Here is a 24,780-nt window from a genome sequence, read left to right as displayed (position 1 = left end):
ATATACTCTTCTAAGAGTAATACTTGTTTTAGATCTGCCTGTAAACGGTAGACCACCTGACACCTCAAATGAAAATGATTGGCTTTCCAGTTCGTTTTTTTTTTTTTGTAGTTTTCTTCTTCTCTTGTGTTAAATGACTGTGGTTACTGTCTTTATAATAGAAGCTTAAGCTAAAAAGCTTACAGCACCTAGTATTCCCAGGCAGTCTCCCATCCAAGTACTAACTAGGCCAAACTCTTCTTCGCTTCCGAGATCAGACGGGATCGGGCTTTCAAGGAGTGGTATGGCCGTAAGCGATCACTGCTGGCTGTAGAAGACTATTTCTATATACTCTTCTAAGAGTAATACTTGTTTTAGATCTGCCTGTAAACGGTAGACCACCTGACACCTCAAATGAAAATGATTGGCTTTCCAGTTCGTTTTTTTTTTTTGTAGTTTTCTTCTTCTCTTGTGTTTAAATGACTGTGGTTGCTGCCTTTATAATAGAAACTTAAGCTAAAAAGCTTACAGCACCTAGTATTCCCAGGCAGTCTCCCATCCAAGTACTAACTAGGCCCAACTCTTCTTCGCTTCCGAGATCAGACGGGATCGGGCTTTCAAGGAGTGGTATGGCCATAAGCGATTACTGCTGGCTGTAGAAGACTATTTCTATATACTCTTCTAAGAGTAATACTTGTTTTAGATCTGCCTGTAAACGGTAGACCACCTGACACCTCAAATGAAAATGATTGGCTTTCCAGTTCGTTTTTTTTTTTTTGTTGTTTTTTTTTTTTAAGTTTTCTTCTTCTCTTGTGTTTAAATGACTGTGGTTACTGCCTTTATAATAGAAACTTAAGCTAAAAAGCTTACAGCACCTAGTATTCCCAGGCAGTCTCCCATCCAAGTACTAACTAGGCCCAACTCTTCTTCGCTTCCGAGATCAGACGGGATCGGGCTTTCAAGGAGTGGTATGGCCGTAAGCGATTACTGCTGGCTGTAGACGACTATTTCTATATACTCTTCTAAGAGTAATACTTGTTTTAGAGCTGCCTGTAAATGGTAGACCACCTGACACCTCAAATGAAAATGATTGGCTTTCCAGTTCGTTTTTTTTTTTTTGTAGTTTTCTTCTTCTCTTGTGTTAAATGACTGTGGTTACTGTCTTTATAATAGAAGCTTAAGCTAAAAAGCTTACAGCACCTAGTATTCCCAGGCAGTCTCCCATCCAAGTACTAACTAGGCCAAACTCTTCTTCGCTTCCGAGATCAGACGGGATCGGGCTTTCAAGGAGTGGTATGGCCGTAAGCGATCACTGCTGGCTGTACAAGACTATTTCTATATACTCTTCTAAGAGTAATACTTGTTTTAGATCTGCCTGTAAACGGTAGACCACCTGACACCTCAAATGAAAATGATTGGCTTTCCAGTTCGTTTTTTTTTTTGTAGTTTTCTTCTTCTCTTGTGTTTAAATGACTGTGGTTGCTGCCTTTATAATAGAAACTTAAGCTAAAAAGCTTACAGCACCTAGTATTCCCAGGCAGTCTCCCATCCAAGTACTAACTAGGCCCAACTCTTCTTCGCTTCCGAGATCAGACGGGATCGGGCTTTCAAGGAGTGGTATGGCCATAAGCGATCACTGCTGGCTGTAGAAGACTATTTCTATATACTCTTCTAAGAGTAATACTTGTTTTAGATCTGCCTGTAAACGGTAGACCACCTGACACCTCAAATGAAAATGATTGGCTTTCCAGTTCGTTTTTTTTTTTTTGTTGTTTTTTTTTTTTTAAGTTTTCTTCTTCTCTTGTGTTTAAATGACTGTGGTTACTGCCTTTATAATAGAAACTTAAGCTAAAAAGCTTACAGCACCTAGTATTCCCAGGCAGTCTCCCATCCAAGTACTAACTAGGCCCAACTCTTCTTCGCTTCCGAGATCAGACGGGATCGGGCTTTCAAGGAGTGGTATGGCCGTAAGCGATCACAGCTGGCTGTAGAAGACTATTTCTATATACTCTTCTAAGAGTAATACTTGTTTTAGATCTGCCTGTAAACGGTAGACCACCTGACACCTCAAATGAAAATGATTGGCTTTCCAGTTCGTTTTTTTTTTTTGTTGTTTTTTTTTTTTAAGTTTTCTTCTTCTCTTGTGTTTAAATGACTGTGGTTACTGCCTTTATAATAGAAACTTAAGCTAAAAAGCTTACAGCACCTAGTATTCCCAGGCAGTCTCCCATCCAAGTACTAACTAGGCCCAACTCTTCTTCGCTTCCGAGATCAGACGGGATCGGGCTTTCAAGGAGTGGTATGGCCGTAAGCGATCACTGCTGGCTGTAGAAGACTATTTCTATATACTCTTCTAAGAGTAATACTTGTTTTAGATCTGCCTGTAAACGGTAGACCACCTGACACCTCAAATGAAAATGATTGGCTTTCCAGTTCGTTTTTTTTTTTTGTAGTTTTCTTCTTCTCTTGTGTTTAAATGACTGTGGTTACTGCCTTTATAATAGTAACTTAAGCTAAAAAGCTTACAGCACCTAGTATTCCCAGGCAGTCTCCCATCCAAGTACTAACTAGGCCCAACTCTTCTTCGCTTCCGAGATCAGACGGGATCGGGCTTTCAAGGAGTGGTATGGCCGTAAGCGATCACTGCTGGCTGTAGAAGACTATTTCTATATACTCTTCTAAGAGTAATACTTGTTTTAGATCTGCCTGTAAACGGTAGACCACCTGACAACTCAAATGAAAATGATTGGCTTTCCAGTTCGTTTTTTTTTTTGTAGTTTTCTTCTTCTCTTGTGTTTAAATGACTGTGGTTACTGCCTTTATAATAGAAACTTAAGCTAAAAAGCTTACAGCACCTAGTATTCCCAGGCAGTCTCCCATCCAAGTACTAACTAGGCCCAACTCTTCTTCGCTTCCGAGATCAGACGGGATCGGGCTTTCAAGGAGTGGTATGGCCACAAGCGATCACTGCTGGCTGTAGAAGACTATTTCTATATACTCTTCTAAGAGTAATACTTGTTTTAGATCTGCCTGTAAACGGTAGACCACCTGACACCTCAAATGAAAATGATTGGCTTTCCAGTTCGTTTTTTTTTTTTGTTGTTTTTTTTTTTTAAGTTTTCTTCTTCTCTTGTGTTTAAATGACTGTGGTTACTGCCTTTATAATAGAAACTTAAGCTAAAAAGCTTACAGCACCTAGTATTCCCAGGCAGTCTCCCATCCAAGTACTAACTAGGCCCAACTCTTCTTCGCTTCCGAGATCAGACGGGATCGGGCTTTCAAGGAGTGGTATGGCCGTAAGCGATCACAGCTGGCTGTAGAAGACTATTTCTATATACTCTTCTAAGAGTAATACTTGTTTTAGATCTGCCTGTAAACGGTAGACCACCTGACACCTCAAATGAAAATGATTGGCTTTCCAGTTCGTTTTTTTTTTTTGTTGTTTTTTTTTTTAAGTTTTCTTGTTCTCTTGTGTTTAAATGACTGTGGTTACTGCCTTTATAATAGAAACTTAAGCTAAAAAGCTTACAGCACCTAGTATTCCCAGGCAGTCTCCCATCCAAGTACTAACTAGGCCCAACTCTTCTTCGCTTCCGAGATGAGACGGGATCGGGCTTTCAAGGAGTGGTATGGCCGTAAGCGATCACTGCTGGCTGTAGAAGACTATTTCTATATACTCTTCTAAGAGTAATACTTGTTTTAGATCTGCCTGTAAACGGTAGACCACCTGACACCTCAAATGAAAATGATTGGCTTTCCAGTTCGTTTTTTTTTTTTGTAGTTTTCTTCTTCTCTTGTGTTTAAATGACTGTGGTTACTGCCTTTATAATAGAAACTTAAGCTAAAAAGCTTACAGCACCTAGTATTCCCAGGCAGTCTCCCATCCAAGTACTAACTAGGCCCAACTCTTCTTCGCTTCCGAGATCAGACGGGATTGGGCTTTCAAGGAGTGGTATGGCCGTAAGCGATCACAGCTGGCTGTAGAAGACTATTTCTATATACTCTTCTAAGAGTAATACTTGTTTTAGATCTGCCTGTAAACGGTAGACCACCTGACACCTCAAATGAAAATGATTGGCTTTCCAGTTCGTTTTTTTTTTTTGTTGTTTTTTTTTTTAAGTTTTCTTCTTCTCTTGTGTTTAAATGACTGTGGTTACTGCCTTTATAATAGAAACTTAAGCTAAAAAGCTTACAGCACCTAGTATTCCCAGGCAGTCTCCCATCCAAGTACTAACTAGGCCCAACTCTTCTTCGCTTCCGAGATCAGACGGGATCGGGCTTTCAAGGAGTGGTATGGCCGTAAGCGATCACTCCTGGCTGTAGAAGACTATTTCTATATACTCTTCTAAGAGTAATACTTGTTTTAGATCTGCCTGTAAACGGTAGACCACCTGACACCTCAAATGAAAATGATTGGCTTTCCAGTTCGTTTTTTTTTTTTGTAGTTTTCTTCTTCTCTTGTGTTTAAATGACTGTGGTTACTGCCTTTATAATAGTAACTTAAGCTAAAAAGCTTACAGCACCTAGTATTCCCAGGCAGTCTCCCATCCAAGTACTAACTAGGCCCAACTCTTCTTCGCTTCCGAGATCAGACGGGATCGGGCTTTCAAGGAGTGGTATGGCCGTAAGCGATCACTGCTGGCTGTAGAAGACTATTTCTATATACTCTTCTAAGAGTAATACTTGTTTTAGATCTGCCTGTAAACGGTAGACCACCTGACAACTCAAATGAAAATGATTGGCTTTCCAGTTCGTTTTTTTTTTTGTAGTTTTCTTCTTCTCTTGTGTTTAAATGACTGTGGTTACTGCCTTTATAATAGAAACTTAAGCTAAAAAGCTTACAGCACCTAGTATTCCCAGGCAGTCTCCCATCCAAGTACTAACTAGGCCCAACTCTTCTTCGCTTCCGAGATCAGACGGGATCGGGCTTTCAAGGAGTGGTATGGCCACAAGCGATCACTGCTGGCTGTAGAAGACTATTTCTATATACTCTTCTAAGAGTAATACTTGTTTTAGATCTGCCTGTAAACGGTAGACCACCTGACACCTCAAATGAAAATGATTGGCTTTCCAGTTCGTTTTTTTTTTTTGTTGTTTTTTTTTTTTAAGTTTTCTTCTTCTCTTGTGTTTAAATGACTGTGGTTACTGCCTTTATAATAGAAACTTAAGCTAAAAAGCTTACAGCACCTAGTATTCCCAGGCAGTCTCCCATCCAAGTACTAACTAGGCCCAACTCTTCTTCGCTTCCGAGATCAGACGGGATCGGGCTTTCAAGGAGTGGTATGGCCGTAAGCGATCACAGCTGGCTGTAGAAGACTATTTCTATATACTCTTCTAAGAGTAATACTTGTTTTAGATCTGCCTGTAAACGGTAGACCACCTGACACCTCAAATGAAAATGATTGGCTTTCCAGTTCGTTTTTTTTTTTTGTTGTTTTTTTTTTTAAGTTTTCTTGTTCTCTTGTGTTTAAATGACTGTGGTTACTGCCTTTATAATAGAAACTTAAGCTAAAAAGCTTACAGCACCTAGTATTCCCAGGCAGTCTCCCATCCAAGTACTAACTAGGCCCAACTCTTCTTCGCTTCCGAGATGAGACGGGATCGGGCTTTCAAGGAGTGGTATGGCCGTAAGCGATCACTGCTGGCTGTAGAAGACTATTTCTATATACTCTTCTAAGAGTAATACTTGTTTTAGATCTGCCTGTAAACGGTAGACCACCTGACACCTCAAATGAAAATGATTGGCTTTCCAGTTCGTTTTTTTTTTTTGTAGTTTTCTTCTTCTCTTGTGTTTAAATGACTGTGGTTACTGCCTTTATAATAGAAACTTAAGCTAAAAAGCTTACAGCACCTAGTATTCCCAGGCAGTCTCCCATCCAAGTACTAACTAGGCCCAACTCTTCTTCGCTTCCGAGATCAGACGGGATTGGGCTTTCAAGGAGTGGTATGGCCGTAAGCGATCACAGCTGGCTGTAGAAGACTATTTCTATATACTCTTCTAAGAGTAATACTTGTTTTAGATCTGCCTGTAAACGGTAGACCACCTGACACCTCAAATGAAAATGATTGGCTTTCCAGTTCGTTTTTTTTTTTGTTGTTTTTTTTTTTAAGTTTTCTTCTTCTCTTGTGTTTAAATGACTGTGGTTACTGCCTTTATAATAGAAACTTAAGCTAAAAAGCTTACAGCACCTAGTATTCCCAGGCAGTCTCCCATCCAAGTACTAACTAGGCCCAACTCTTCTTCGCTTCCGAGATCAGACGGGATCGGGCTTTCAAGGAGTGGTATGGCCGTAAGCGATCACTGCTGGCTGTAGAAGACTATTTCTATATACTCTTCTAAGAGTAATACTTGTTTTAGATCTGCCTGTAAACGGTAGACCACCTGACACCTCAAATGAAAATGATTGGCTTTCCAGTTCGTTTTTTTTTTTTGTAGTTTTCTTCTTCTCTTGTGTTTAAATGACTGTGGTTACTGCCTTTATAATAGAAACTTAAGCTAAAAAGCTTACAGCACCTAGTATTCCCAGGCAGTCTCCCATCCAAGTACTAACTAGGCCCAACTCTTCTTCGCTTCCGAGATCAGACGGGATCGGGCTTTCAAGGAGTGGTATGGCCATAAGCGATCACTGCTGGCTGTAGAAGACTATTTCTATATACTCTTCTAAGAGTAATACTTGTTTTAGATCTGCCTGTAAACGGTAGACCACCTGACACCTCAAATGAAAATGATTGGCTTTCCAGTTCGTTTTTTTTTTTTGTAGTTTTCTTCTTCTCTTGTGTTTAAATGACTGTGGTTACTGCCTTTATAATAGAAACTTAAGCTAATAAGCTTACAGCACCTAGTATTCCCAGGCAGTCTCCCATCCAAGTACTAACTAGGCCCAACTCTTCTTCGCTTCCGAGATCAGACGGGATCGGGCTTTCAAGGAGTGGTATGGCCGTAAGCGATCACTGCTGGCTGTAGAAGACTATTTCTATATACTCTTCTAAGAGTAATACTTGTTTTAGATCTGCCTGTAAACGGTAGACCACCTGACACCTCAAATGAAAATGATTGGCTTTCCAGTTCGTTTTTTTTTTTGTTGTTTTTTTTTTTTAAGTTTTCTTCTTCTCTTGTGTTTAAATGACTGTGGTTACTGCCTTTATAATAGAAACTTAAGCTAAAAAGCTTACAGCACCTAGTATTCCCAGGCAGTCTCCCATCCAAGTACTAACTAGGCCCAACTCTTCTTCGCTTCCGAGATCAGACGGGATCGGGCTTTCAAGGAGTGGTATGGCCGTAAGCGATCACAGCTGGCTGTAGAAGACTATTTCTATATACTCTTCTAAGAGTAATACTTGTTTTAGATCTGCCTGTAAATGGTAGACCACCTGACACCTCAAATGAAAATGATTGGCTTTCCAGTTCGTTTTTTTTTTTTGTTGTTTTTTTTTTTAAGTTTTCTTGTTCTCTTGTGTTTAAATGACTGTGGTTACTGCCTTTATAATAGAAACTTAAGCTAAAAAGCTTACAGCACCTAGTATTCCCAGGCAGTCTCCCATCCAAGTACTAACTAGGCCCAACTCTTCTTCGCTTCCGAGATCAGACGGGATCGGGCTTTCAAGGAGTGGTATGGCCGTAAGCGATCACTGCTGGCTGTAGAAGACTATTTCTATATACTCTTCTAAGAGTAATACTTGTTTTAGATCTGCCTGTAAACGGTAGACCACCTGACACCTCAAATGAAAATGATTGGCTTTCCAGTTCGTTTTTTTTTTTTTGTAGTTTTCTTCTTCTCTTGTGTTTAAATGACTGTGGTTACTGCCTTTATAATAGAAACTTAACCCCCTGGAGTCTGAGGGGTTTTCAGACACCCTGGTGTAGTCTGACATGCCTTGATTGTTTTACAAATTGTACGCATCTGAGAAAAAATCATTTCAAAGTGTTACACATGCATTTTTCAGAACTATCTCTGCAACAACAGTGTTGAATCAGTAAGAGTGTCATACATCTACATTTTGATTAAATTTACTCTAAACTTAGACTTTCCAAAAACCTATTTTCAGAAGTGCTGATATACTGTGAAAAAACACATTCTAAACATTCCTCACCGGGACCTTTGAGGTCAAAACTTTGTGAACACGGGTCTTGGCAACACACTGCTGATTCTACTTTTCATAAATTGTATGTAATTTTATACTTAGGACATAACAAATGTGAGGTGACACTCTGTTTTTCTCAGTCACTGGCTCCTACGTTGCATATGTATGAAGATAGGTGCGAAAACCGAGGTGCGAGGTCCCCACCCCACTGCCTAATGAATGGCCCATTAGCTGTCACTGCCACAGCTGTCAAAAGAGAAGAGACCAGAGGCAGAGTTTATCACAGTTTATTTCAAAAAAAGAGAACTAAACAAGCAATAAAAACAAAAAAATAAATAACTGGCATGAATTAAAATAAATGGAAAATGTGTTCACATGTAAACATAGTGATAATATACTAAAGATAGTCATACTGTATATCCTTGTGTGTGTATATATGTATGAGTCAGTTCAACAAAAGATGCCAGTCTCTAAAACAGTTTCTGTCTGGCTGCATGCAAAGGTAGACATCACACTGTTCACACTTCCATGGGGTTTTTGCATAGCACACAGCTGTTCAACAAGCTCTTCCATGAATGCCTTGTGGGTCAGGCTGTCCTGTTGCATAAGTTGTTGTGGAGAATGTAGGCATTGGTAGCAGCAATGTCCAAGAAGTGAAGAAACAGTTTTCTGTACCACTTCAAAGTTTTGTGCTGAGTTGTGTACTGCAAAATGCTAAACTTACAGAGCAGATGTGGAAGGACCATGTGTTTACACGTTGGTGGTTGCAGACTTGGTTGACGCCGTCGTCTTTGCTTGGAGGTGGAGTATTTTCCACATTTCTGAAAGAAAAATAATAAGAAATGTGAGCAACTGTCTTCTGAGCAGTTACAAAGATTAGCTATACATGCCAACAGTCACTACAACTAATAATTTCTTGTATTTCAAATACAGTACTTACATATGACCTATGTATAGCAGTATATAGCATAACAAGCTACATAGGATGACACTATTACATTCACACAGGCCATTTACACATGACATTAACACACTAGGCTAAACATTTACAGCCATAAGCCACACTTATGGTACTGGAGCCTCGCATGCTAATGTTAGCACTCTCAGCATGCACACTCAGATTAGCAACAGGCTACACTTGAATGTCCCGTTTACACAACAGCAGGTTTTTTTTTACATTCATTTATGCTTTCATATACAAAGTAATACTTATTTAATTTATTCTTTATTTTAATTTATCCGGAATTCGCGGAGTGTACACAGTGAGCGCGAAGCGTGGGTTTGTTTCATTTGAAAGGAAATATTTCACTTACCTATCACAAAAATCCTCCTTCGGATCAATCCGCATCTCAAAATAAATCTTTCTTCGTCACTGTCCTCCCCGCTTTCGTCAGATGAGCTGAAATCCTCTTCATTTTCCAGAACAAAGCTCTCCTCCGCAGTGGCTCCAGCTCCCGTGAGTGCGACATGACGAAGCTCCACGTAAACAATTCCGCGACATGTGGCTCTGTGTTTGGGCGTTTTCATGCAAATTATCAGCCAATGATCCTCCACTAGTAGCTGCCGAATTACCATAGTGTTAACATATGAATGGCAGAACGCGTCTATGGGCGGAACAAAAAAGCTTGTGCCTCAAAAATGTGCCGGTTGTTGTTTACGCTTCTCTCACAAGAATATAAATATATATATCGTTTCATCCTATATATAGTTGGAAAGTAGACCCTTCAAGGTTTCCGAGGTATGTTGTATTTTTTTTTAGGATAAAATCTCGCAGAGTTATATACGTGTTTATGTGGAATTTCAATTTTATCCCGCCGGCGGCATAGCCGACCTCAAAGGGTTAAGCTAAAAAGCTTACAGCACCTAGTATTCCCAGGCAGTCTCCCATCCAAGTACTAACTAGGCCCAACTCTTCTTCGCTTCCGAGATCAGACGGGATCGGGCTTTCAAGGAGTGGTATGGCCGTAAGCGATCACAGCTGGCTGTAGAAGACTATTTCTATATACTCTTCTAAGAGTAATACTTGTTTTAGATCTGCCTGTAAACGGTAGACCACCTGACACCTCAAATGAAAATGATTGGCTTTCCAGTTCGTTTTTTTTTTTTTGTAGTTTTCTTCTTCTCTTGTGTTAAATGACTGTGGTTACTGTCTTTATAATAGAAGCTTAAGCTAAAAAGCTTACAGCACCTAGTATTCCCAGGCAGTCTCCCATCCAAGTACTAACTAGGCCCAACTCTTCTTCGCTTCCGAGATCAGACGGGATCGGGCTTTCAAGGAGTGGTATGGCCGTAAGCGATCACTGCTGGCTGTAGAAGACTATTTCTATATACTCTTCTAAGAGTAATACTTGTTTTAGATCTGCCTGTAAACGGTAGACCACCTGACACCTCAAATGAAAATGATTGGCTTTCCAGTTCGTTTTTTTTTTTTGTAGTTTTCTTCTTCTCTTGTGTTTAAATGACTGTGGTTACTGCCTTTATAATAGAAACTTAAGCTAAAAAGCTTACAGCACCTAGTATTCCCAGGCAGTCTCCCATCCAAGTACTAACTAGGCCCAACTCTTCTTCGCTTCCGAGATCAGACGGGATCGGGCTTTCAAGGAGTGGTATGGCCATAAGCGATCACTGCTGGCTGTAGAAGACTATTTCTATATACTCTTCTAAGAGTAATACTTGTTTTAGATCTGCCTGTAAACGGTAGACCACCTGACACCTCAAATGAAAATGATTGGCTTTCCAGTTCGTTTTTTTTTTTTTTTTTTTTTTTTTTTAAGTTTTCTTCTTCTCTTGTGTTTAAATGACTGTGGTTACTGTCTTTATAATAGAAACTTAAGCTAAAAAGCTTACAGCACCTAGTATTCCCAGGCAGTCTCCCATCCAAGTACTAACTAGGCCCAACTCTTCTTCGCTTCCGAGATCAGACGGGATCGGGCTTTCAAGGAGTGGTATGGCCGTAAGCGATCACAGCTGGCTGTAGAAGACTATTTCTATATACTCTTCTAAGAGTAATACTTGTTTTAGATCTGCCTGTAAACGGTAGACCACCTGACACCTCAAATGAAAATGATTGGCTTTCCAGTTCGTTTTTTTTTTTTGTAGTTTTCTTCTTCTCTTGTGTTTAAATGACTGTGGTTACTGCCTTTATAATAGAAACTTAAGCTAAAAAGCTTACAGCACCTAGTATTCCCAGGCAGTCTCCCATCCAAGTACTAACTAGGCCCAACTCTTCTTCGCTTCCGAGATCAGACGGGATCGGGCTTTCAAGGAGTGGTATGGCCGTAAGCGATCACAGCTGGCTGTAGAAGACTATTTCTATATACTCTTCTAAGAGTAATACTTGTTTTAGATCTGCCTGTAAACGGTAGACCACCTGACACCTCAAATGAAAATGATTGGCTTTCCAGTTCGTTTTTTTTTTTTGTTGTTTTTTTTTTTTAAGTTTTCTTCTTCTCTTGTGTTTAAATGACTGTGGTTACTGCCTTTATAATAGAAGCTTAAGCTAAAAAGCTTACAGCACCTAGTATTCCCAGGCAGTCTCCCATCCAAGTACTAACTAGGCCCAACTCTTCTTCGCTTCCGAGATCAGACGGGATCGGGCTTTCAAGGAGTGGTATGGCCGTAAGCGATCACAGCTGGCTGTAGAAGACTATTTCTATATACTCTTCTAAGAGTAATACTTGTTTTAGATCTGCCTGTAAACGGTAGACCACCTGACACCTCAAATGAAAATGATTGGCTTTCCAGTTCGTTTTTTTTTTTTGTTGTTTTTTTTTTTAAGTTTTCTTCTTCTCTTGTGTTTAAATGACTGTGGTTACTGCCTTTATAATAGAAACTTAAGCTAAAAAGCTTACAGCACCTAGTATTCCCAGGCAGTCTCCCATCCAAGTACTAACTAGGCCCAACTCTTCTTCGCTTCCGAGATCAGACGGGATCGGGCTTTCAAGGAGTGGTATGGCCGTAAGCGATCATTGCTGGCTGTAGAAGACTATTTCTATATACTCTTCTAAGAGTAATACTTGTTTTAGATCTGCCTGTAAACGGTAGACCACCTGACACCTCAAATGAAAATGATTGGCTTTCCAGTTCGTTTTTTTTTTTTGTAGTTTTCTTCTTCTCTTGTGTTTAAATGACTGTGGTTACTGCCTTTATAATAGAAACTTAAGCTAAAAAGCTTACAGCACCTAGTATTCCCAGGCAGTCTCCCATCCAAGTACTAACTAGGCCCAACTCTTCTTCGCTTCCGAGATCAGACGGGATCGGGCTTTCAAGGAGTGGTATGGCCATAAGCGATCACTGCTGGCTGTAGAAGACTATTTCTATATACTCTTCTAAGAGTAATACTTGTTTTAGATCTGCCTGTAAACGGTAGACCACCTGACACCTCAAATGAAAATGATTGGCTTTCCAGTTCGTTTTTTTTTTTTGTTTTTTTTTTTTTTTAAGTTTTCTTCTTCTCTTGTGTTTAAATGACTGTGGTTACTGCCTTTATAATAGAAACTTAAGCTAAAAAGCTTACAGCACCTAGTATTCCCAGGCAGTCTCCCATCCAAGTACTAACTAGGCCCAACTCTTCTTCGCTTCCGAGATCAGACGGGATCGGGCTTTCAAGGAGTGGTATGGCCGTAAGCGATCACAGCTGGCTGTAGAAGACTATTTCTATATACTCTTCTAAGAGTAATACTTGTTTTAGATCTGCCTGTAAACGGTAGACCACCTGACACCTCAAATGAAAATGATTGGCTTTCCAGTTCGTTTTTTTTTTTTGTAGTTTTCTTCTTCTCTTGTGTTTAAATGACTGTGGTTACTGCCTTTATAATAGAAACTTAAGCTAAAAAGCTTACAGCACCTAGTATTCCCAGGCAGTCTCCCATCCAAGTACTAACTAGGCCCAACTCTTCTTCGCTTCCGAGATCAGACGGGATCGGGCTTTCAAGGAGTGGTATGGCCGTAAGCGATCACAGCTGGCTGTAGAAGACTATTTCTATATACTCTTCTAAGAGTAATACTTGTTTTAGATCTGCCTGTAAACGGTAGACCACCTGACACCTCAAATGAAAATGATTGGCTTTCCAGTTCGTTTTTTTTTTTGTTGTTTTTTTTTTTTAAGTTTTCTTCTTCTCTTGTGTTTAAATGACTGTGGTTACTGCCTTTATAATAGAAACTTAAGCTAAAAAGCTTACAGCACCTAGTATTCCCAGGCAGTCTCCCATCCAAGTACTAACTAGGCCCAACTCTTCTTCGCTTCCGAGATCAGACGGGATCGGGCTTTCAAGGAGTGGTATGGCCGTAAGCGATTACTGCTGGCTGTAGACGACTATTTCTATATACTCTTCTAAGAGTAATACTTGTTTTAGAGCTGCCTGTAAACGGTAGACCACCTGACACCTCAAATGAAAATGATTGGCTTTCCAGTTCGTTTTTTTTTTTTTTTGTAGTTTTCTTCTTCTCTTGTGTTAAATGACTGTGGTTACTGTCTTTATAATAGAAGCTTAAGCTAAAAAGCTTACAGCACCTAGTATTCCCAGGCAGTCTCCCATCCAAGTACTAACTAGGCCAAACTCTTCTTCGCTTCCGAGATCAGACGGGATCGGGCTTTCAAGGAGTGGTATGGCCGTAAGCGATCACTGCTGGCTGTAGAAGACTATTTCTATATACTCTTCTAAGAGTAATACTTGTTTTAGAGCTGCCTGTAAACGGTAGACCACCTGACACCTCAAATGAAAATGATTGGCTTTCCAGTTCGTTTTTTTTTTTTTGTTGTTTTTTTTTAAGTTTTCTTCTTCTCTTGTGTTTAAATGACTTTGGTTACTGCCTTTATAATAGAAACTTAAGCTAAAAAGCTTACAGCACCTAGTATTCCCAGGCAGTCTCCCATCCAAGTACTAACTAGGCCCAACTCTTCTTCGCTTCCGAGATCAGACGGGATCGGGCTTTCAAGGAGTGGTATGGCCGTAAGCGATCATTGCTGGCTGTAGAAGACTATTTCTATATACTCTTCTAAGAGTAATACTTGTTTTAGATCTGCCTGTAAACGGTAGACCACCTGACACCTCAAATGAAAATGATTGGCTTTCCAGTTCGTTTTTTTTTTTTGTAGTTTTCTTCTTCTCTTGTGTTTAAATGACTGTGGTTACTGCCTTTATAATAGAAACTTAAGCTAAAAAGCTTACAGCACCTAGTATTCCCAGGCAGTCTCCCATCCAAGTACTAACTAGGCCCAACTCTTCTTCGCTTCCGAGATCAGACGGGATCGGGCTTTCAAGGAGTGGTATGGCCATAAGCGATCACTGCTGGCTGTAGAAGACTATTTCTATATACTCTTCTAAGAGTAATACTTGTTTTAGATCTGCCTGTAAACGGTAGACCACCTGACACCTCAAATGAAAATGATTGGCTTTCCAGTTCGTTTTTTTTTTTTGTTTTTTTTTTTTTTTAAGTTTTCTTCTTCTCTTGTGTTTAAATGACTGTGGTTACTGCCTTTATAATAGAAACTTAAGCTAAAAAGCTTACAGCACCTAGTATTCCCAGGCAGTCTCCCATCCAAGTACTAACTAGGCCCAACTCTTCTTCGCTTCCGAGATCAGACGGGATCGGGCTTTCAAGGAGTGGTATGGCCGTAAGCGATCACAGCTGGCTGTAGAAGACTATTTCTATATACTCTTCTAAGAGTAATACTTGTTTTAGATCTGCCTGTAAACGGTAGACCACCTGACACCTCAAATGAAAATGATTGGCTTTCCAGTTCGTTTTTTTTTTTTGTAGTTTTCTTCTTCTCTTGTGTTTAAATGACTGTGGTTACTGCCTTTATAATAGAAACTTAAGCTAAAAAGCTTACAGCACCTAGTATTCCCAGGCAGTCTCCCATCCAAGTACTAACTAGGCCCAACTCTTCTTCGCTTCCGAGATCAGACGGGATCGGGCTTTCAAGGAGTGGTATGGCCGTAAGCGATCACAGCTGGCTGTAGAAGACTATTTCTATATACTCTTCTAAGAGTAATACTTGTTTTAGATCTGCCTGTAAACGGTAGACCACCTGACACCTCAAATGAAAATGATTGGCTTTCCAGTTCGTTTTTTTTTTTGTTGTTTTTTTTTTTTAAGTTTTCTTCTTCTCTTGTGTTTAAATGACTGTGGTTACTGCCTTTATAATAGAAACTTAAGCTAAAAAGCTTACAGCACCTAGTATTCCCAGGCAGTCTCCCATCCAAGTACTAACTAGGCCCAACTCTTCTTCGCTTCCGAGATCAGACGGGATCGGGCTTTCAAGGAGTGGTATGGCCGTAAGCGATTACTGCTGGCTGTAGACGACTATTTCTATATACTCTTCTAAGAGTAATACTTGTTTTAGAGCTGCCTGTAAACGGTAGACCACCTGACACCTCAAATGAAAATGATTGGCTTTCCAGTTCGTTTTTTTTTTTTTTGTAGTTTTCTTCTTCTCTTGTGTTAAATGACTGTGGTTACTGTCTTTATAATAGAAGCTTAAGCTAAAAAGCTTACAGCACCTAGTATTCCCAGGCAGTCTCCCATCCAAGTACTAACTAGGCCAAACTCTTCTTCGCTTCCGAGATCAGACGGGATCGGGCTTTCAAGGAGTGGTATGGCCGTAAGCGATCACTGCTGGCTGTAGAAGACTATTTCTATATACTCTTCTAAGAGTAATACTTGTTTTAGAGCTGCCTGTAAACGGTAGACCACCTGACACCTCAAATGAAAATGATTGGCTTTCCAGTTCGTTTTTTTTTTTTTGTTGTTTTTTTTTAAGTTTTCTTCTTCTCTTGTGTTTAAATGACTTTGGTTACTGCCTTTATAATAGAAACTTAAGCTAAAAAGCTTACAGCACCTAGTATTCCCAGGCAGTCTCCCATCCAAGTACTAACTAGGCCCAACTCTTCTTCGCTTCCGAGATCAGACGGGATCGGGCTTTCAAGGAGTGGTATGGCCGTAAGCGATCACAGCTGGCTGTAGAAGACTATTTCTATATACTCTTCTAAGAGTAATACTTGTTTTAGAGCTGCCTGTAAACGGTAGACCACCTGACACCTCAAATGAAAATGATTGGCTTTCCAGTTCGTTTTTTTTTGTTGTTGTTTTTTTTTTCTTAAGTTTTCTTCTTCTCTTGTGTTTAAATGACTGTGGTTACTGCCTTTATAATAGAAGCTTAAGCTAAAAAGCTTACAGCACCTAGTATTCCCAGGCAGTCTCCCATCCAAGTACTAACTAGGCCCAACTCTTCTTCGCTTCCGAGATCAGACGGGATCGGGCTTTCAAGGAGTGGTATGGCCGTAAGCGATCACAGCTGGCTGTAGAAGACTATTTCTATATACTCTTCTAAGAGTAATACTTGTTTTAGATCTGCCTGTAAACGGTAGACCACCTGACACCTCAAATGAAAATGATTGGCTTTCCAGTTCGTTTTTTTTTTTTGTAGTTTTCTTCTTCTCTTGTGTTTAAATGACTGTGGTTACTGCCTTTATAATAGAAACTTAAGCTAAAAAGCTTACAGCACCTAGTATTCCCAGGCAGTCTCCCATCCAAGTACTAACTAGGCCCAACTCTTCTTCGCTTCCGAGATCAGACGGGATCGGGCTTTCAAGGAGTGGTATGGCCGTAAGCGATCACAGCTGGCTGTAGAAGACTATTTCTATATACTCTTCTAAGAGTAATACTTGTTTTAGATCTGCCTGTAAACGGTAGACCACCTGACACCTCAAATGAAAATGATTGGCTTTCCAGTTCGTTTTTTTTTTTGTTGTTTTTTTTTTTTAAGTTTTCTTCTTCTCTTGTGTTTAAATGACTGTGGTTACTGCCTTTATAATAGAAACTTAAGCTAAAAAGCTTACAGCACCTAGTATTCCCAGGCAGTCTCCCATCCAAGTACTAACTAGGCCCAACTCTTCTTCGCTTCCGAGATCAGACGGGATCGGGCTTTCAAGGAGTGGTATGGCCGTAAGCGATTACTGCTGGCTGTAGACGACTATTTCTATATACTCTTCTAAGAGTAATACTTGTTTTAGAGCTGCCTGTAAACGGTAGACCACCTGACACCTCAAATGAAAATGATTGGCTTTCCAGTTCGTTTTTTTTTTTTTTGTAGTTTTCTTCTTCTCTTGTGTTAAATGACTGTGGTTACTGTCTTTATAATAGAAGCTTAAGCTAAAAAGCTTACAGCACCTAGTATTCCCAGGCAGTCTCCCATCCAAGTACTAACTAGGCCAAACTCTTCTTCGCTTCCGAGATCAGACGGGATCGGGCTTTCAAGGAGTGGTATGGCCGTAAGCGATCACTGCTGGCTGTAGAAGACTATTTCTATATACTCTTCTAAGAGTAATACTTGTTTTAGAGCTGCCTGTAAACGGTAGACCACCTGACACCTCAAATGAAAATGATTGGCTTTCCAGTTCGTTTTTTTTTTTTTGTTGTTTTTTTTTAAGTTTTCTTCTTCTCTTGTGTTTAAATGACTTTGGTTACTGCCTTTATAATAGAAACTTAAGCTAAAAAGCTTACAGCACCTAGTATTCCCAGGCAGTCTCCCATCCAAGTACTAACTAGGCCCAACTCTTCTTCGCTTCCGAGATCAGACGGGATCGGGCTTTCAAGGAGTGGTATGGCCGTAAGCGATCACAGCTGGCTGTAGAAGACTATTTCTATATACTCTTCTAAGAGTAATACTTGTTTTAGATCTGCCTGTAAACGGTAGACCACCTGACACCTCAAATGAAAATGATTGGCTTTCCAGTTCGTTTTTTTTTTTTGTAGTTTTCTTCTTCTCTTGTGTTTAAATGACTGTGGTTACTGCCTTTATAATAGAAACTTAAGCTAAAAAGCTTACAGCACCTAGTATTCCCAGGCAGTCTCCCATCCAAGTACTAACTAGGCCCAACTCTTCTTCGCTTCCGAGATCAGACGGGATCGGGCTTTCAAGGAGTGGTATGGCCGTAAGCGATCACAGCTGGCTGTAGAAGACTATTTCTATATACTCTTCTAAGAGTAATACTTGTTTTAGATCTGCCTGTAAACGGTAGACCACCTGACACCTCAAATGAAAATGATTGGCTTTCCAGTTCGTTTTTTTTTTTGTTGTTTTTTTTTTTTAAGTTTTCTTCTTCTCTTGTGTTTAAATGACTGTGGTTACTGCCTTTATAATAGAAACTTAAGCTAAAAAGCTTACAGCACCTAGTATTCCCAGGCAGTCTCCCATCCAAGTACTAACTAGGCCCAACTCTTCTTCGCTTCCGAGATCAGACGGGATCGGGCTTTCAAGGAGTGGTATGGCCGTAAGCGATTACTGCTGGCTGTAGACGACTATTTCTATATACTCTTCTAAGAGTAATACTTGTTTTAGAGCTGCCTGTAAACGGTAGACCACCTGACACCTCAAATGAAAATGATTGGCTTTCCAGTTCGTTTTTTTTTTTTTTGTAGTTTTCTTCTTCTCTTGTGTTAAATGACTGTGGTTACTGTCTTTATAATAGAAGCTTAAGCTAAAAAGCTTACAGCACCTAGTATTCCCAGGCAGTCTCCCATCCAAGTACTAACTAGGCCAAACTCTTCTTCGCTTCCGAGATCAGACGGGATCGGGCTTTCAAGGAGTGGTATGGCCGTAAGCGATCACTGCTGGCTGTAGAAGACTATTTCTATATACTCTTCTAAGAGTAATACTTGTTTTAGAGCTGCCTGTAAACGGTAGACCACCTGACACCTCAAATGAAAATGATTGGCTTTCCAGTTCGTTTTTTTTTTTTTGTTGTTTTTTTTTAAGTTTTCTTCTTCTCTTGTGTTTAAATGACTTTGGTTACTGCCTTTATAATAGAAACTTAAGCTAAAAAGCTTACAGCACCTAGTATTCCCAGGCAGTCTCCCATCCAAGTACTAACTAGGCCCAACTCTTCTTCGCTTCCGAGATCAGACGGGATCGGGCTTTCAAGGAGTGGTATGGCCGTAAGCGATCACAGCTGGCTGTAGAAGACTATTTCTATATACTCTTCTAAGAGTAATACTTGTTTTAGAGCTGCCTGTAAACGGTAGACCACCTGACACCTCAAATGAAAATGATTGGCTTTCCAGTTCGTTTTTTTTTTTTGTAGTTTTCTTCTTCTCTTGTGTTTAAATGACTGTGGTTACTGCCTTTATAATAGAAACTTAAGCTAAAAAGCTTACAGCACCTAGTATTCCCAGGCAGTCTCCCATCCAAGTACTAACTAGGCCCAACTCTTCTTCGCTTCCGAGATCAGACGGGATCGGGCTTTCAAGGAGTGGTATGGCCGTAAGCGATCACAGCTGGCTGTAGAAGACTATTTCTATATACTCTTCTAAGAGTAATACTTGTTTTAGATCTGCCTGTAAACGGTAGACCACCTGACACCTCAAATGAAAATGATTGGCTTTCCAGTTCGTTTTTTTTTTTGTTGTTTTTTTTTTTTAAGTTTTCTTCTTCTCTTGTGTTTAAATGACTGTGGTTACTGCCTTTATAATAGAAACTTAAGCTAAAAAGCTTACAGCACCTAGTATTCCCAGGCAGTCTCCCATCCAAGTACTAACTAGGCCGAACTCTTCTTCGCTTCCGAGATCAGACGGGATCGGGCTTTCAAGGAGTGGTATGGCCGTAAGCGATTACTGCTGGCTGTAGACGACTATTTCTATATACTCTTCTAAGAGTAATACTTGTTTTAGAGCTGCCTGTAAACGGTAGACCACCTGACACCTCAAATGAAAATGATTGGCTTTCCAGTTCGTTTTTTTTTTTTTTGTAGTTTTCTTCTTCTCTTGTGTTAAATGACTGTGGTTACTGTCTTTATAATAGAAGCTTAAGCTAAAAAGCTTACAGCACCTAGTATTCCCAGGCAGTCTCCCATCCAAGTACTAACTAGGCCAAACTCTTCTTCGCTTCCGAGATCAGACGGGATCGGGCTTTCAAGGAGTGGTATGGCCGTAAGCGATCACTGCTGGCTGTAGAAGACTATTTCTATATACTCTTCTAAGAGTAATACTTGTTTTAGAGCTGCCTGTAAACGGTAGACCACCTGACACCTCAAATGAAAATGATTGGCTTTCCAGTTCGTTTTTTTTTTTTTGTTGTTTTTTTTTAAGTTTTCTTCTTCTCTTGTGTTTAAATGACTTTGGTTACTGCCTTTATAATAGAAACTTAAGCTAAAAAGCTTACAGCACCTAGTATTCCCAGGCAGTCTCCCATCCAAGTACTAACTAGGCCCAACTCTTCTTCGCTTCCGAGATCAGACGGGATCGGGCTTTCAAGGAGTGGTATGGCCGTAAGCGATCACAGCTGGCTGTAGAAGACTATTTCTATATACTCTTCTAAGAGTAATACTTGTTTTAGAGCTGCCTGTAAACGGTAGACCACCTGACACCTCAAATGAAAATGATTGGCTTTCCAGTTCGTTTTTTTTTCTTAAGTTTTCTTCTTCTCTTGTGTTTAAATGACTGTGGTTACTGCCTTTATAATAGAAGCTTAAGCTAAAAAGCTTACAGCACCTAGTATTCCCAGGCAGTCTCCCATCCAAGTACTAACTAGGCCCAACTCTTCTTCGCTTCCGAGATCAGACGAGATCGGGCTTTCAAGGAGTGGTATGGCCGTAAGCGATCACTGCTGGCTGTAGAAGACTATTTCTATATACTCTTCTAAGAGTAATACTTGTTTTAGAGCTGCCTGTAAACGGTAGACCACCTGACACCTCAAATGAAAATGATTGGCTTTCCAGTTTGTTTGTTTTTTTTTTTGTTGTTGTTTTTTTTTTTTTAAGTTTTCTTCTTCTCTTGTGTTTAAATGACTGTGGTTACTGTCTTTATAATAGAAGCTTAAGCTAAAAAGCTTACAGCACCTAGTATTCCCAGGCAGTCTCCCATCCAAGTACTAACTAGGCCCAACTCTTCTTCGCTTTTTTTCTCTTTATTAATCCATCAATAATCAACAAAAACAGAAAATCAAACATACACAAAATCCATCAAAACAAAAATTTTCATTAACACATCATCAATTAAATCAAACCACAGAATTCACAATAAACAGAAACCATCCAACCTCCGAAAAAACCCCATTAATAAATATCGCAAAATCAAAAGTCAACAAACACTGAAATCATCAAACTCCAGAGTACCTCCATCAATCCACAAAATTACATTCACAGAAACCAACAAAAACCCCAGAAAAACAAACACAGGTATACCAAAAGACACAAAGGAACACACTCCACTCCAACATAAACTCCAAATTAAAATCAGACAGCCCACCCACTCCCATCCCATAAAAACAGAAAAGTACTCCCAAACCATTCCCACTGAACAAACCCAATTCTCCCAATACCACCCTCCCTATACATACCTTCACATATACCTTTATATATCCATATCTATATATATCTATATACATATACACACATACACACACACACACACATATATACATATATATACATACACATATATATACACATACATACATGCATACACATACACACACACACATACATATCTATATTCATACACATACACACCACAAAATATACACTTTTGTACCTTTTTATTAACTGTATTCACTCATGTGGGATCCCTACAGTCCAGGTCGACGACGAGCTCTCCTTCAGAGACACCCACGCATGGGTTATCCCCTCCGAAGAGCCCGAGGAAGTCATACCCCTGCCGACCCAGACTGCAGTAATCCCACAGAGTCCTTACCCTTTTAGTCACATTGCTTTTAAATATGGGCCATGCCTCAGCCGGCCCGCCCACAGAACGTACTCTGTTCCTTCGAGCCCATGCTGCCCATCTGGCTTCGGACAGCATGAGCTCGACGGTGTAGATGTGGGGAGACGTGACCCTCCCCTGCGTCCCAAAGAGGACCAGGGCCTCCCAGCCCATCACCCCCAAAAGGTCCTGCCACACAGTCCGTCCCAACAGCAGGCGCAGCAGCCCCCGGAGGCGTCCCAAGAGACCCCCGAGGCCCGGGCAGGCGACGAAGAGATGTACTACACCCTCATCGTCCTGCTGACACACCCTACACGTGGCCTCCCCCTCTCCCCGGATCAGGCGCTCGGTGAAGATCGCGTGATGCCGAATCAGGAAATCGAGTTGTTCCCGAGAGGCCGGGGCACCCTTCAGCCCCCGACACTTCCACAACCGCTCAGCCACGTCAGAGCCATACAGCGAGCTCCAATAAGGGCCCATCTTTGGCTTGACGAAGGCGATGCTCCTGAAAAAGACATAGAGATCCTTTAACGTGGTCTGGCCAAACTCCAGTCCCTCTGAAAAGAGGACCTTCGTCTGGCCGACCGGATCTCCATGTCTTCCTCCCCGTCCTGCCTCAGCCCTCCACTGCCCAGGCAGCACAGCGATGAGAAACTCGTACTGCCTGCGCAGTGTGGCCACCGGCACCCCTTCGTCAACTTCATGGACAGCATCGATCACCACCTGCAATGGGAGAAAACCCGGTACGACTTCATACAGAAAGTCACGCAACTGGCGCAGCCCCACACTCAACCATAGCGGGTAGCACAGCATCCGTCCAGCCCACCGGACCGCCGGGTTCTGGAAGACCGGCTGGTCCAAAACTTCCCTCCTCCCTCCAGGTTCCCAGACCAGTCTGGGCAGGAACTCACCCCATGCCAGGAACACCTCTCCGAAGAAGGGAGGAATGTCCCGCAGCCACGAGGCCCTCGGAACCATCCAAAGAGCGCTCGTGCCCAGGCCAAACCCCCCCACCCCATTGAGGTGCTCCCGCATGACGTCCTTCCAAGTTGCATCGACAGACTGGTCCAGGAACCTCCGGACCACCTTCACCCTCAGCGCATTCATCCGGGCCAAGGGAGCCAGCAGTCCCAGTCCCCCTTCCTCCAACGGCCCAATGACAGTGTCATACGCCACCCGTGGGGTCTTTCCGTCCCACAGGAAAGCGTTGACACTTGCCTTCAGTCTGCCGTACACCCACACAGGCATCGGCAGGACCGCCAAGACATACCACAACTTCAAGAGGAAGAGAGCGTTGAGAACCAACACTCTCCACCTCAAGAAGAGGGCCCTTGTCTTCCAGAAGCGCAACCTTCTGTCCATCTCCCCGAGCACTTCCTCCCACCTCAGCTGATCCGCCCTGACGCTGTCCCTTCCTACGTTTACGCCCAAGATACGGACATGATCCTCCACCTCCTTGACTGTGACCATGCCATCCAAGGAGGGAGCGGATCCTAAACGTAGTAGCTTGGATTTGGTGGTGTTAATCCAAGCCCCTGATGCTGTACCAAAACGACCCATGAGCTCCAGAACTGCAACAACACTCTGTGCGTTCCTCACGATCATGGTCGTGTCGTCGGCGTACTGAAACACCTTGCTAAAGGTGCAACCGTCGCCTCTCGGTACCCCCTCGATTCCCCTACACACCATCACCGCCAAACCCAGGGGCTCGACCACCAGGGTGAACAGAGCAGCCGACAGGGGGCACCCCTGCCTGACCGACCTGCACACCCCGATGGCCTGAGTGAGGAAGCCATTACACTTGATCTTACAGTGTACCCCCGTGTAGAGTATGTCAATCCACTTTCTAAAAGCGGATCCGAACCCAAAGGCCCCCAGGACCCCCCGCAGATAGCCGTGCTCAACACTGTCGAAAGCCTTCTCCACATCAAGGCTCAACATGTAGCCTTCTGAGCCCCCCTTTTGCAGGAGCTCAGTGATGTGGCGAATGCTTAAGACAGTGTCCAGCACGTCCCTCCCCGGCACCGCATACGCCTGCGTGGTGCGGACAATATGCGGCAGGGTATACATTAATCTCCTGGTCAAAATCTTATAATCTGAATTCAAAAGGGTGATGGGCCTGTAATTGTTAAGAGAGGCCCTGTCCCCCTTCTTATACACCATCCGCACCAACCCCAACTTCATTGAGGGACACATCTCCCCATCCCTGAAGATGGAGTTGTACAAAGCCGCCAAAATTGGCACTAGGATATTACTAAAGGCTTTGTACAACTCAGACAGGAGCCCATCCCACCCCGGACTCTTTCCAGTCCTCACGGCCGAGATGGCCTCCCGTACCTCATCCTCAGAGATGATCTCATCACACACCTCCAGGCAGTCCTGCGGCACCGCCGCAGAGACATGGCCCAACATATACTCTACCTCACTAGCATTACACCCTCTACTCTTAAACATATTTTCATAATACCCCTCCACCTCTTTTAATATATTATTTATACCCCTTACCTGTCCCCCATCACTCCTCCTTACCTCCCCCAGTGCTGCAGATGACTGCCTTCTCTTCTCTAAATTGAAAAAGAAGGCAGTACATCTCTCGCCCTCTATCTCCCTCTGTGCCCTACTCCTTACCCATGCTCCTCTCCACTTCTTCTCCTCTATCATTTCTAATTTATGTTCTAATAATATTATTTTATCCCATTCTACCTCTCCTCCCGCCCTCAATTTCACTAATTCCCTTCTTACCTTTCTTTCCTCCCCCTCCCTCCAATACTTCATCATACCTCCATATTTTCTTGAATATATTTTAATATCATATTTTATATTATCCCACCATACCCTTACCTCATCATAATAAAGGGGAGAGCCGACCTGACCTCGGATGATGTCCCCCACTGCCAACCTATAAAGTGGGTCCTCAAGGAAGGACGTGTTCAGAGCCCACACCCCAGGCCCCCTCTCAACCTCCGATGTTGCCATGACTATGGAGAGAACGGAATGGTCACTCACAGATGTGTCCAC

The 24,780-nt window shown here is 41.8% G+C and overlaps 44 non-coding genes and 12 pseudogenes across 44 annotated transcripts; all 56 read right to left on the bottom strand.

Moving 5' to 3' along the window:
* Positions 1 to 176: 176 nt before the first annotated feature.
* Positions 177 to 295, bottom strand: LOC136698360 (5S ribosomal RNA; annotated as a pseudogene).
* Positions 296 to 501: 206 nt separating this feature from the next.
* On the bottom strand, positions 502 to 620 carry LOC136698932 (5S ribosomal RNA). The gene has a single exon (XR_010803496.1). It is a non-coding gene; the product is annotated as a 5S ribosomal RNA (ribosomal RNA).
* A 222-nt stretch (positions 621 to 842) lies between these two features.
* LOC136698567 (5S ribosomal RNA) lies at positions 843 to 961 on the bottom strand. The gene has a single exon (XR_010803142.1). It is a non-coding gene; the product is annotated as a 5S ribosomal RNA (ribosomal RNA).
* A 206-nt stretch (positions 962 to 1,167) lies between these two features.
* On the bottom strand, positions 1,168 to 1,286 carry LOC136698359 (5S ribosomal RNA; annotated as a pseudogene).
* Positions 1,287 to 1,491: 205 nt separating this feature from the next.
* LOC136698931 (5S ribosomal RNA) lies at positions 1,492 to 1,610 on the bottom strand. Its single transcript, XR_010803495.1, has one exon. It is a non-coding gene; the product is annotated as a 5S ribosomal RNA (ribosomal RNA).
* Positions 1,611 to 1,833: 223 nt separating this feature from the next.
* Positions 1,834 to 1,952, bottom strand: LOC136698566 (5S ribosomal RNA). Its single transcript, XR_010803141.1, has one exon. It is a non-coding gene; the product is annotated as a 5S ribosomal RNA (ribosomal RNA).
* A 221-nt stretch (positions 1,953 to 2,173) lies between these two features.
* LOC136698565 (5S ribosomal RNA) lies at positions 2,174 to 2,292 on the bottom strand. The gene has a single exon (XR_010803140.1). It is a non-coding gene; the product is annotated as a 5S ribosomal RNA (ribosomal RNA).
* Positions 2,293 to 2,498: 206 nt separating this feature from the next.
* On the bottom strand, positions 2,499 to 2,617 carry LOC136698564 (5S ribosomal RNA). The gene has a single exon (XR_010803139.1). It is a non-coding gene; the product is annotated as a 5S ribosomal RNA (ribosomal RNA).
* A 205-nt stretch (positions 2,618 to 2,822) lies between these two features.
* Positions 2,823 to 2,941, bottom strand: LOC136698277 (5S ribosomal RNA). The gene has a single exon (XR_010803041.1). It is a non-coding gene; the product is annotated as a 5S ribosomal RNA (ribosomal RNA).
* A 221-nt stretch (positions 2,942 to 3,162) lies between these two features.
* Positions 3,163 to 3,281, bottom strand: LOC136698563 (5S ribosomal RNA). The gene has a single exon (XR_010803138.1). It is a non-coding gene; the product is annotated as a 5S ribosomal RNA (ribosomal RNA).
* A 220-nt stretch (positions 3,282 to 3,501) lies between these two features.
* LOC136698511 (5S ribosomal RNA) lies at positions 3,502 to 3,620 on the bottom strand (annotated as a pseudogene).
* A 206-nt stretch (positions 3,621 to 3,826) lies between these two features.
* Positions 3,827 to 3,945, bottom strand: LOC136698351 (5S ribosomal RNA; annotated as a pseudogene).
* Positions 3,946 to 4,165: 220 nt separating this feature from the next.
* On the bottom strand, positions 4,166 to 4,284 carry LOC136698562 (5S ribosomal RNA). Its single transcript, XR_010803137.1, has one exon. It is a non-coding gene; the product is annotated as a 5S ribosomal RNA (ribosomal RNA).
* A 206-nt stretch (positions 4,285 to 4,490) lies between these two features.
* LOC136698561 (5S ribosomal RNA) lies at positions 4,491 to 4,609 on the bottom strand. Its single transcript, XR_010803136.1, has one exon. It is a non-coding gene; the product is annotated as a 5S ribosomal RNA (ribosomal RNA).
* A 205-nt stretch (positions 4,610 to 4,814) lies between these two features.
* On the bottom strand, positions 4,815 to 4,933 carry LOC136698276 (5S ribosomal RNA). Its single transcript, XR_010803040.1, has one exon. It is a non-coding gene; the product is annotated as a 5S ribosomal RNA (ribosomal RNA).
* Positions 4,934 to 5,154: 221 nt separating this feature from the next.
* On the bottom strand, positions 5,155 to 5,273 carry LOC136698559 (5S ribosomal RNA). The gene has a single exon (XR_010803135.1). It is a non-coding gene; the product is annotated as a 5S ribosomal RNA (ribosomal RNA).
* A 220-nt stretch (positions 5,274 to 5,493) lies between these two features.
* LOC136698510 (5S ribosomal RNA) lies at positions 5,494 to 5,612 on the bottom strand (annotated as a pseudogene).
* Positions 5,613 to 5,818: 206 nt separating this feature from the next.
* Positions 5,819 to 5,937, bottom strand: LOC136698350 (5S ribosomal RNA; annotated as a pseudogene).
* A 219-nt stretch (positions 5,938 to 6,156) lies between these two features.
* Positions 6,157 to 6,275, bottom strand: LOC136698551 (5S ribosomal RNA). Its single transcript, XR_010803127.1, has one exon. It is a non-coding gene; the product is annotated as a 5S ribosomal RNA (ribosomal RNA).
* A 206-nt stretch (positions 6,276 to 6,481) lies between these two features.
* On the bottom strand, positions 6,482 to 6,600 carry LOC136698930 (5S ribosomal RNA). Its single transcript, XR_010803494.1, has one exon. It is a non-coding gene; the product is annotated as a 5S ribosomal RNA (ribosomal RNA).
* Positions 6,601 to 6,806: 206 nt separating this feature from the next.
* Positions 6,807 to 6,925, bottom strand: LOC136698543 (5S ribosomal RNA). Its single transcript, XR_010803120.1, has one exon. It is a non-coding gene; the product is annotated as a 5S ribosomal RNA (ribosomal RNA).
* Positions 6,926 to 7,145: 220 nt separating this feature from the next.
* Positions 7,146 to 7,264, bottom strand: LOC136698530 (5S ribosomal RNA). The gene has a single exon (XR_010803118.1). It is a non-coding gene; the product is annotated as a 5S ribosomal RNA (ribosomal RNA).
* Positions 7,265 to 7,484: 220 nt separating this feature from the next.
* LOC136698518 (5S ribosomal RNA) lies at positions 7,485 to 7,603 on the bottom strand. Its single transcript, XR_010803117.1, has one exon. It is a non-coding gene; the product is annotated as a 5S ribosomal RNA (ribosomal RNA).
* Positions 7,604 to 9,912: 2,309 nt separating this feature from the next.
* Positions 9,913 to 10,031, bottom strand: LOC136698507 (5S ribosomal RNA). Its single transcript, XR_010803116.1, has one exon. It is a non-coding gene; the product is annotated as a 5S ribosomal RNA (ribosomal RNA).
* A 206-nt stretch (positions 10,032 to 10,237) lies between these two features.
* LOC136698496 (5S ribosomal RNA) lies at positions 10,238 to 10,356 on the bottom strand. The gene has a single exon (XR_010803115.1). It is a non-coding gene; the product is annotated as a 5S ribosomal RNA (ribosomal RNA).
* Positions 10,357 to 10,562: 206 nt separating this feature from the next.
* LOC136698929 (5S ribosomal RNA) lies at positions 10,563 to 10,681 on the bottom strand. The gene has a single exon (XR_010803493.1). It is a non-coding gene; the product is annotated as a 5S ribosomal RNA (ribosomal RNA).
* A 220-nt stretch (positions 10,682 to 10,901) lies between these two features.
* LOC136698484 (5S ribosomal RNA) lies at positions 10,902 to 11,020 on the bottom strand. The gene has a single exon (XR_010803114.1). It is a non-coding gene; the product is annotated as a 5S ribosomal RNA (ribosomal RNA).
* Positions 11,021 to 11,226: 206 nt separating this feature from the next.
* LOC136698472 (5S ribosomal RNA) lies at positions 11,227 to 11,345 on the bottom strand. Its single transcript, XR_010803113.1, has one exon. It is a non-coding gene; the product is annotated as a 5S ribosomal RNA (ribosomal RNA).
* Positions 11,346 to 11,566: 221 nt separating this feature from the next.
* Positions 11,567 to 11,685, bottom strand: LOC136698461 (5S ribosomal RNA). The gene has a single exon (XR_010803112.1). It is a non-coding gene; the product is annotated as a 5S ribosomal RNA (ribosomal RNA).
* Positions 11,686 to 11,905: 220 nt separating this feature from the next.
* LOC136698449 (5S ribosomal RNA) lies at positions 11,906 to 12,024 on the bottom strand. Its single transcript, XR_010803111.1, has one exon. It is a non-coding gene; the product is annotated as a 5S ribosomal RNA (ribosomal RNA).
* Positions 12,025 to 12,230: 206 nt separating this feature from the next.
* LOC136698928 (5S ribosomal RNA) lies at positions 12,231 to 12,349 on the bottom strand. Its single transcript, XR_010803492.1, has one exon. It is a non-coding gene; the product is annotated as a 5S ribosomal RNA (ribosomal RNA).
* Positions 12,350 to 12,570: 221 nt separating this feature from the next.
* Positions 12,571 to 12,689, bottom strand: LOC136698438 (5S ribosomal RNA). Its single transcript, XR_010803110.1, has one exon. It is a non-coding gene; the product is annotated as a 5S ribosomal RNA (ribosomal RNA).
* Positions 12,690 to 12,895: 206 nt separating this feature from the next.
* Positions 12,896 to 13,014, bottom strand: LOC136698426 (5S ribosomal RNA). The gene has a single exon (XR_010803109.1). It is a non-coding gene; the product is annotated as a 5S ribosomal RNA (ribosomal RNA).
* Positions 13,015 to 13,234: 220 nt separating this feature from the next.
* Positions 13,235 to 13,353, bottom strand: LOC136698414 (5S ribosomal RNA). The gene has a single exon (XR_010803107.1). It is a non-coding gene; the product is annotated as a 5S ribosomal RNA (ribosomal RNA).
* A 208-nt stretch (positions 13,354 to 13,561) lies between these two features.
* Positions 13,562 to 13,680, bottom strand: LOC136698358 (5S ribosomal RNA; annotated as a pseudogene).
* Positions 13,681 to 13,899: 219 nt separating this feature from the next.
* On the bottom strand, positions 13,900 to 14,018 carry LOC136698403 (5S ribosomal RNA). The gene has a single exon (XR_010803106.1). It is a non-coding gene; the product is annotated as a 5S ribosomal RNA (ribosomal RNA).
* A 206-nt stretch (positions 14,019 to 14,224) lies between these two features.
* Positions 14,225 to 14,343, bottom strand: LOC136698927 (5S ribosomal RNA). Its single transcript, XR_010803491.1, has one exon. It is a non-coding gene; the product is annotated as a 5S ribosomal RNA (ribosomal RNA).
* A 221-nt stretch (positions 14,344 to 14,564) lies between these two features.
* On the bottom strand, positions 14,565 to 14,683 carry LOC136698392 (5S ribosomal RNA). Its single transcript, XR_010803105.1, has one exon. It is a non-coding gene; the product is annotated as a 5S ribosomal RNA (ribosomal RNA).
* Positions 14,684 to 14,889: 206 nt separating this feature from the next.
* LOC136698380 (5S ribosomal RNA) lies at positions 14,890 to 15,008 on the bottom strand. Its single transcript, XR_010803103.1, has one exon. It is a non-coding gene; the product is annotated as a 5S ribosomal RNA (ribosomal RNA).
* A 220-nt stretch (positions 15,009 to 15,228) lies between these two features.
* LOC136698367 (5S ribosomal RNA) lies at positions 15,229 to 15,347 on the bottom strand. Its single transcript, XR_010803102.1, has one exon. It is a non-coding gene; the product is annotated as a 5S ribosomal RNA (ribosomal RNA).
* Positions 15,348 to 15,554: 207 nt separating this feature from the next.
* LOC136698357 (5S ribosomal RNA) lies at positions 15,555 to 15,673 on the bottom strand (annotated as a pseudogene).
* Positions 15,674 to 15,892: 219 nt separating this feature from the next.
* On the bottom strand, positions 15,893 to 16,011 carry LOC136698355 (5S ribosomal RNA). The gene has a single exon (XR_010803101.1). It is a non-coding gene; the product is annotated as a 5S ribosomal RNA (ribosomal RNA).
* A 222-nt stretch (positions 16,012 to 16,233) lies between these two features.
* LOC136698344 (5S ribosomal RNA) lies at positions 16,234 to 16,352 on the bottom strand. The gene has a single exon (XR_010803100.1). It is a non-coding gene; the product is annotated as a 5S ribosomal RNA (ribosomal RNA).
* Positions 16,353 to 16,558: 206 nt separating this feature from the next.
* On the bottom strand, positions 16,559 to 16,677 carry LOC136698332 (5S ribosomal RNA). Its single transcript, XR_010803096.1, has one exon. It is a non-coding gene; the product is annotated as a 5S ribosomal RNA (ribosomal RNA).
* A 220-nt stretch (positions 16,678 to 16,897) lies between these two features.
* On the bottom strand, positions 16,898 to 17,016 carry LOC136698321 (5S ribosomal RNA). Its single transcript, XR_010803085.1, has one exon. It is a non-coding gene; the product is annotated as a 5S ribosomal RNA (ribosomal RNA).
* A 207-nt stretch (positions 17,017 to 17,223) lies between these two features.
* Positions 17,224 to 17,342, bottom strand: LOC136698356 (5S ribosomal RNA; annotated as a pseudogene).
* A 219-nt stretch (positions 17,343 to 17,561) lies between these two features.
* LOC136698309 (5S ribosomal RNA) lies at positions 17,562 to 17,680 on the bottom strand. The gene has a single exon (XR_010803073.1). It is a non-coding gene; the product is annotated as a 5S ribosomal RNA (ribosomal RNA).
* Positions 17,681 to 17,886: 206 nt separating this feature from the next.
* LOC136698296 (5S ribosomal RNA) lies at positions 17,887 to 18,005 on the bottom strand. The gene has a single exon (XR_010803059.1). It is a non-coding gene; the product is annotated as a 5S ribosomal RNA (ribosomal RNA).
* A 220-nt stretch (positions 18,006 to 18,225) lies between these two features.
* LOC136698285 (5S ribosomal RNA) lies at positions 18,226 to 18,344 on the bottom strand. The gene has a single exon (XR_010803048.1). It is a non-coding gene; the product is annotated as a 5S ribosomal RNA (ribosomal RNA).
* A 207-nt stretch (positions 18,345 to 18,551) lies between these two features.
* Positions 18,552 to 18,670, bottom strand: LOC136698354 (5S ribosomal RNA; annotated as a pseudogene).
* A 219-nt stretch (positions 18,671 to 18,889) lies between these two features.
* LOC136698273 (5S ribosomal RNA) lies at positions 18,890 to 19,008 on the bottom strand. Its single transcript, XR_010803037.1, has one exon. It is a non-coding gene; the product is annotated as a 5S ribosomal RNA (ribosomal RNA).
* Positions 19,009 to 19,214: 206 nt separating this feature from the next.
* Positions 19,215 to 19,333, bottom strand: LOC136698261 (5S ribosomal RNA). The gene has a single exon (XR_010803026.1). It is a non-coding gene; the product is annotated as a 5S ribosomal RNA (ribosomal RNA).
* A 220-nt stretch (positions 19,334 to 19,553) lies between these two features.
* LOC136698427 (5S ribosomal RNA) lies at positions 19,554 to 19,672 on the bottom strand (annotated as a pseudogene).
* A 207-nt stretch (positions 19,673 to 19,879) lies between these two features.
* LOC136698353 (5S ribosomal RNA) lies at positions 19,880 to 19,998 on the bottom strand (annotated as a pseudogene).
* A 219-nt stretch (positions 19,999 to 20,217) lies between these two features.
* On the bottom strand, positions 20,218 to 20,336 carry LOC136698249 (5S ribosomal RNA). The gene has a single exon (XR_010803015.1). It is a non-coding gene; the product is annotated as a 5S ribosomal RNA (ribosomal RNA).
* A 205-nt stretch (positions 20,337 to 20,541) lies between these two features.
* Positions 20,542 to 20,660, bottom strand: LOC136698997 (5S ribosomal RNA). The gene has a single exon (XR_010803558.1). It is a non-coding gene; the product is annotated as a 5S ribosomal RNA (ribosomal RNA).
* Between the last annotated feature and the right edge of the window lie 4,120 nt (positions 20,661 to 24,780).

The sequence above is a fragment of the Hoplias malabaricus genome, chromosome 5, assembly GCF_029633855.1.
Source record: "Hoplias malabaricus isolate fHopMal1 chromosome 5, fHopMal1.hap1, whole genome shotgun sequence".
NCBI lineage: Eukaryota > Metazoa > Chordata > Actinopteri > Characiformes > Erythrinidae > Hoplias > Hoplias malabaricus.
This window is presented reverse-complemented; position numbering and strand designations above follow the sequence as displayed.